At 38.0% G+C, this 6,470-nt stretch overlaps 1 long non-coding RNA gene across 1 annotated transcript; it reads left to right on the top strand.

The window, feature by feature from the left end:
* Positions 1-1,588: 1,588 nt before the first annotated feature.
* LOC145537555 (uncharacterized) lies at positions 1,589-3,473 on the top strand. The gene is made up of 2 exons (XR_014076396.1): positions 1,589-2,232; positions 2,664-3,473. It is a non-coding gene; the product is annotated as an uncharacterized LOC145537555 (long non-coding RNA).
* Positions 3,474-6,470: the final 2,997 nt, after the last annotated feature.

The following is a 6,470-nucleotide window of genomic DNA, read 5'->3' as shown; positions in this document are numbered from 1 at the left end:
TTGTAGACAACATAAACAGTGGTCTTGTTTGTGTATCCTTTCAGCTAGTCTTTGCCTTTTGGTTGGGGCACTCGACCCATTTACATTTAAGGTAACTGTTGATAAGTATGATCCTGTTGCCATTTGATTTGCTGTTTTGGGTTCGAGTTTATACAACCTTTCTGTGTTTCCTGCCTAGAGAAGATCCTTTAGCATTTGTTGAAGAGTGAAAAGAAGAGTTGGGAATAGATGTCTCTACAGTATCTTCATTAGTCCGAGGTAATAAGAAGAAGCATGTTAAAGCAAGGGGTAATGTGGATGATCAAAACTCTGACTTTCATCCTGAAACTTGAGGACAGAGTGTATTTTCAGCCTGCACAAGTTTAAATGTGCCATTCATACGAAAGCCTTCTACCATCCAGATAGCTGCTGAAACAAGTGCCCCAACTTGAAATGATTTCTCTTCTCCATCGTAAATATCAGTTAGACCACAGGAGCATACTGTGATACATCAATCTGCAGCTGCTTTAGGTGTTGTTGTTGTTGTTTTAATTGAAGAGAAATTGCTTTACAGAATTTTGCTGTATTCTGTCAGAATTCAAAATAAATCAACCATAGAGGCACATATATCCCCTCCCTCTGGGAGTACCCTCCCATCTCCCTCCCCATCCCACAATCTAGCTTGAGCATTTGTCATGGGATTTCACATAGCAGCTGCACTAAATCAAATGGCTCTAGTGAAAATTTTGCAGCTATGTCTACTTCTGTTTCTCCGTACCGCAACTTATGTCCATTACAGAACAGTTAGTTTGGACCGAGGGTGGAGCCTTCTACCTTTCCAGGTTGGTATGGTAACATGTCAGCCCATGACCGTCCTTTTCCTAAACTACAACAGTCAGGCAATTTAGTTTTCCCAGTGCCAAAGATCCCTGATACATCTGCTGCTTCTCTTTCAAGATGCACTCATCAACCATCTTCATTATTTGAAAACTGTCCTAATACAACTGATGTACCAAATGGGTGTTGGATTATGGAGGATACCAAAGTGTAAAATTAATGTTGGGAGATGTCAACAAATTCCTACAATTCTCTTATTTGAAGAAAAAAGTTACATATTCATCTTCATAGGGCCAATTTCTATTTTGGAATAATTAAGAGTAAAATGAGTCTTTCTTTCCGTGCCTGACTATTTTACTCTGCATAATATAAACACTTCTGTGCAAGGTCATAAAATAAACACTACACTTGCTTTCACTGAAACCCACAGTCAGTTGATTGACTTCATTGCATAGAAGTGAGCAGACCCATGTTTGGTTTGGTAACAGTCCTGAATGTTAAGAATATGTGTATAGAAGGGTGATCAATCACTTTTATTTCAGGAACCAAGTAGACTTATTGATGTGATTTTTCTGTGTAAAAATTCTTTAGCAATGACATTTTGCAGGTTTCATGTTTTTGGTTACTGTTTATGCAAGCAGCCTTTATTTTAAGTTGATGTAGAAGTAAACACTGGTTGAACATTGCCCTTCAATTGCTAGAAGACCAGTGACTTTATGATGTCAGCGCTACTCTTCAATTGCTAGGAGACCAGTGACTTTGTGATGTCACAGCTTTTTGACTTTGAGAACCATGCTGATGGTCTTGAGAGTTTATCTCTGTACGCCAGCCAAGCAGCATTTGAAGTTGGAGTGTGTAAAGTCAGACAAATGAGAAAAGTATCTGAAGAAAGATCTCTCTGAGATGGCACACATTCCTTCAGAAATTCAAGATGTGCTTCGTAACGATGTATCAAGTGGTTCCAAAACCTCCATTGGATCGTCTTCGTGTGATTACACACTTACTGGGGACTCAGTTTTGAGATCTATGATTGAAGAATATGCTTTCCAGGCTTTGTCTAAGGAAGCTGGGATAAAAAGGCCACCCTACACATTTTCTGTCTCTGAAAGAAATGAGTGGAATGATTTTCTTTCCCTCACTTTTCCACAAAAACTCTGGACTATAGTTGAAAGTGATCAGTTTGAATCTATTTGGTGGGATGAGAGTGGCACTTCTATAGTGATCAACGAAGAACTCTTCAAGAAAGAAGTCTTGGAAAGAAAGGCCCCTTTCAGAATATTTGAAACTGATAGTATGAAAAGTTTAGTTAGCCAGCTTAAACTTTATGGGTTTAGTAAAAAGTGACAAACTTTTCAAAGATCTGCTTCACTCCCTGACTTTCTGGAAGAAGAAAACAATGTCTCTGTTTTGAGCAAGGTAATCCAAAATTTCCACTTACTGTCAATATGTAAGATTAAATCATGTGACTTAGAAAGCATGTTCACATATGTAGCAAAAACCGAATTTAAAATTGAGATAGCAAACTGTTGAACACGTTTTATTTTTTGAAGTTGAGAACAGCTGGAGGTTAAAATATTTGATACTTAATACACTCTCCTAGCAACTTGAAATCAGATACATGTCCTCAAGCTACTTTAAGTGGTATTTACTGTATATATACAACATATTTTTTAGTTGAGGAGCATACTTGTTTCTAACATGTAAGGTGTTAAAACTACTAATGGAGGTGTTGTCTTTGATTCTATTTAATTGGCATCATTAAAGGAATACATTTTTATAGTTTAACTTTGCTTGTCAGTTTTACCTTCGTTTATAAAAAACTAAATAATTGTATCCTTTGATTTTAGTTACAGATCTACCATAATCCAAATTTCAAAAGAGGCTATCCCCAACTTTTAGGAAGAATGAAAAGAAGAGTTGGGATTAGCAATGTGTTTCCGAAATCTTCACTAGTTCCAGATTACGAGAAGAAGCATGTTAAAGCAAGGGTCAACATAGATGATCGTAACTCTGGTTTTCATGCTCAAACTAGTGGAGAGAGTCCATTTTCAGCTTCCACCAGTTTAAGTGTGCCTTTCCCACAAAAGACTTATACCAGCCAGATAGTCCCTAAAACAAGCGCCCTACTTCCGCGTGACTTTCCTTCCCCATCAATATCAGTTAGACAAAGAGAACAGAACGTGGTAGATCAACCTGCTGTTTTAAACCAGTTGAGCATTTTTAATTGGCACTTCCATAGCACCTACACTCAAGCAAATGGCCATGTTGAGGACTTTGCTACTACTGCTACATCTACTTCTCAGAACCACATCGTATCTCCATTATGGAGCAGTTCTTTTGGACTGATGGTGGAGCCTTCTACATTTCCAGACAGGTATAGCGATATGTCAGCCCATGACAGTCCTCTTCCTAACCAGCAACAGAGAGGCAACTCAAGGTCCCCAGTGCCAACGATCGCTTATACACTCACCTCCTCTCTTTCAAGTCAATTCATCAACGATATTCCTTATGTGAAAACCATGCTAATTAAAACTGACCTATCAAATAAGTATCAGCTTATGGAACCTAATGAAGATTAAAATTTACGTTGGGAGATGTCAACAAATACCCACAATTCTTGTATTTGAACAATAAAGTTACACGTTCCTCTGCACAGTTTTGTTTTCTATTTTGAAGCAATGAAGAGTAAATTAAGGCTTTATTTCAATGTCTGGCTATTTCTCTGCACTCTTTTATAAACTCTTCAGTTCAAGAAAACATCCGTTAGGCATCCTAGGTAAATGGCACCTAGCCTATTGTTTCTAAGCAAGAAAATGAGAACAAAGGGAAAAGAGGTAATGGATGGAAAGTGATTTGGGAAATCATCCCTGCTGAAATGAATGGGTGTCTAAATGAGGATGGTACGGGTGAAGGAACACATACAAATAAAATCAAAACAAGTGCACCTACACAGTACGAACCTTAGTGCATTCACAGTTACATGATATTCTATTATGTATCGGTAGAGTCTTAAGATAGAGAAGGAAATGGTGCCCCGCTCCAGTATTCTTGCCTGGAGAATCCCGTGGAAAGGGGCTCCTGGTGGGCTGCTGTCCATAGGGTCGCACAGAGTTGCACACAACTGAAGTGACTTAGCAGCAGCAGAGTCTTAAGACATTAGACAGGAGATTGTCTTCATTCTAGAAATTCATTTCATACTTGAAAATATAAATATTGTAGCATGTCCAAAATTAGGAGAACCGTTATACCATCACTGTGATACCAACGATTACAGGACATAATCAGTGACTGGACCATGGCCAGCACAAGATAGGTATTTTACAAGTGGTACTGTATAGGGTCATTTTAGCTCTGCTCTCCTTAAGGCGTACCTTTATTTCCTGCCACCATGATTCCACCCTATATTTCCTAATGCATATTTAGATTTTGCTTATCTGTTCCCTCAGAGACAAAATAAATTCCTCTGGTGATTGCAGCACCTCAGGATGGTTAACAAGTTCTTTGAAGACATGATATTTGTTTTCCGTAGTAGTTTCAGTACCATTCTCTTACACCGTGCTTCTGGAGCTACAATCACACACACTGCTTTCAGATGTGCTAAGCCCCTTCTCACAACTTTGCCTCAACTCTTTCTTGGGGTTGGAAGGAACCTCTGTTCGCCCTCCTACCAAGGTGAGCACGGATATCAGGTCTTCAATGTGTTTGGGGTCTACCCTCTTTTCTTTGTGTATCTTTCACATCAGCTAAAACGTGTACTTACTGAATTATCAACAAGGAAATGTAATCACGAATCAAATGCTATATACATTACTCAACAACATCCTATAACCTGCACTATTATCATAATTGACCTTTCCTACTTACTGAGAATCTTTTCCCGGTTGATAAATATATATCTTATATGTTCATGAATGTCAAATGTGGGAATTCAAATTATAAAATGATTGCTGCTCTCATGAAGTTTACAGTCTATAACAACCCATACTAGTCATGTTGTTTCAGGCCCCAGTTCCCTAAAATTCAGTAGTAGTTATAGAGATATTTATGAAAAAAACAAACAAACAAAAAAGAATCATTCATTTTAATTCTCTAGAAAAGTCATGGAGTAAGGAGGGATCAAAATCAATGGCTGATCCTTCACATAGTTCACAATGAAAGAAGATGAGCAGAGTGTCTGCCAGTTGGACCCCCCAGACTGTCATGAACACTACCTAGAAATCTTGGCAATCTCCACTTTGTGGCCATTTCTTTAGACAGTAGTAGCAATATCAAGTCATGGCCCTGTTTTGGTGTGGTAACCCACATAGGACAACACCAAGTTAAGTTCACCGTTCTCATGTTTGGGGCTAATGCAGAGTGAAAGCTGTGGACTATTTGTGTAGATAAGGGAGGTGTCCAAACAGCACACGCTTTTTCTTTCACTGAAAACTTTCATTAAATTTGGCTGAGAACACTATACTTTAGAGAGGTAAGCATTTTGCAGCAATTGTAAGAGTTATTGAAATCGGTGTCCTTAGTTATCCTTTCAAGCGCAAAGTCCAATGGTCTGGTTTTCGATTTCAGGCATCTTACTATGGAGCCAAATTTGCATGCTTTGAGAAATAGCACCTTAAAAGCAATCACATCTTCTATTTCATTGCCGTGTACTGATTATTCCTGCTCACTCCCTTTGATCTTCTTTTCCTGTTCTGCTTTGAGGGGCAGGTCCTTCTCAAAAAGAATAGGATTAATTCCCTTAGTGCTCTGTGGTAACTTGGAAAAGGCATGGATAAGGACATGCAATATATTATGTGGGAAAGCTACTGTTTTTGTTCCCTCCTGAAAACATAGTATTAAATTGTACCTCAATTGTCCTACCACGGGAAGCCTGGTTACATGATGCATTACCTTGGTGATCAATTCCCATATGGCTTTAACATATCAGTACCTTTAATTCTCAAAAGCTTATAGAGAAAGTATCTCAATACAGTAGGGAAATATTATACATGAGTTCAGTGTTCTTTCCCGTACTTATTTATTTTATAATTTGTGCCTAAAATAGTAAAAGTGAGAACAAAAATTCAAGTGAGTTAACGCAGTGAGTTAAACACAGAAGATTGAGACAAGAAGTAGAAAAATTGATGGGAGAAGATCAGAGGATGAAATTGGGTGCTTATAGTGGAACAAGCAAATGTGTAACTGCAGGGCCTAAATAGCTCAATATGACTTCACTATTGTTACCCTACAAATTATTTTCATTTTAGCAAATCACAGAATAGTCTTACATGCAAAGTACTTTAAGATCCCATGGAATGCACAACAAAGGTATATCTTTTAAAGCATTCTGATTTAAAATGTCGCTAGAGACATATCATTCAAGTAGAAAATGATTTCCAAAATTAAGCCTAGAGACAAGTATCAGAGAAACTTTGGGAAGTTCATAGGTGTCCTCCAGTGAGTCCTTGGGTTTTCTTTTCTTTTTGTAATTGTGTTTAAGCATACAAGATCGTGACTGTGCTTGTGTGTGTGTGCATCAGATTAAGAATGTGTTTGTGAGTGTATGTCTGGGCTCTCTTTTGGACTTTTATGTTAGAAATTTCAGCTGAAGAAATAGTTCATTCAAAAATACAGCCAGGCACAAATTAAACTGCCCATTCAAAACTCTTCTTTCTCTT

Source organism: Giraffa tippelskirchi, chromosome Y, assembly GCF_054371585.1.
Source record: "Giraffa tippelskirchi isolate mGirTip1 chromosome Y, T2T-mGirTip1v1.2.pri, whole genome shotgun sequence".
Taxonomy (NCBI): domain Eukaryota; kingdom Metazoa; phylum Chordata; class Mammalia; order Artiodactyla; family Giraffidae; genus Giraffa; species Giraffa tippelskirchi.
This window is presented reverse-complemented; position numbering and strand designations above follow the sequence as displayed.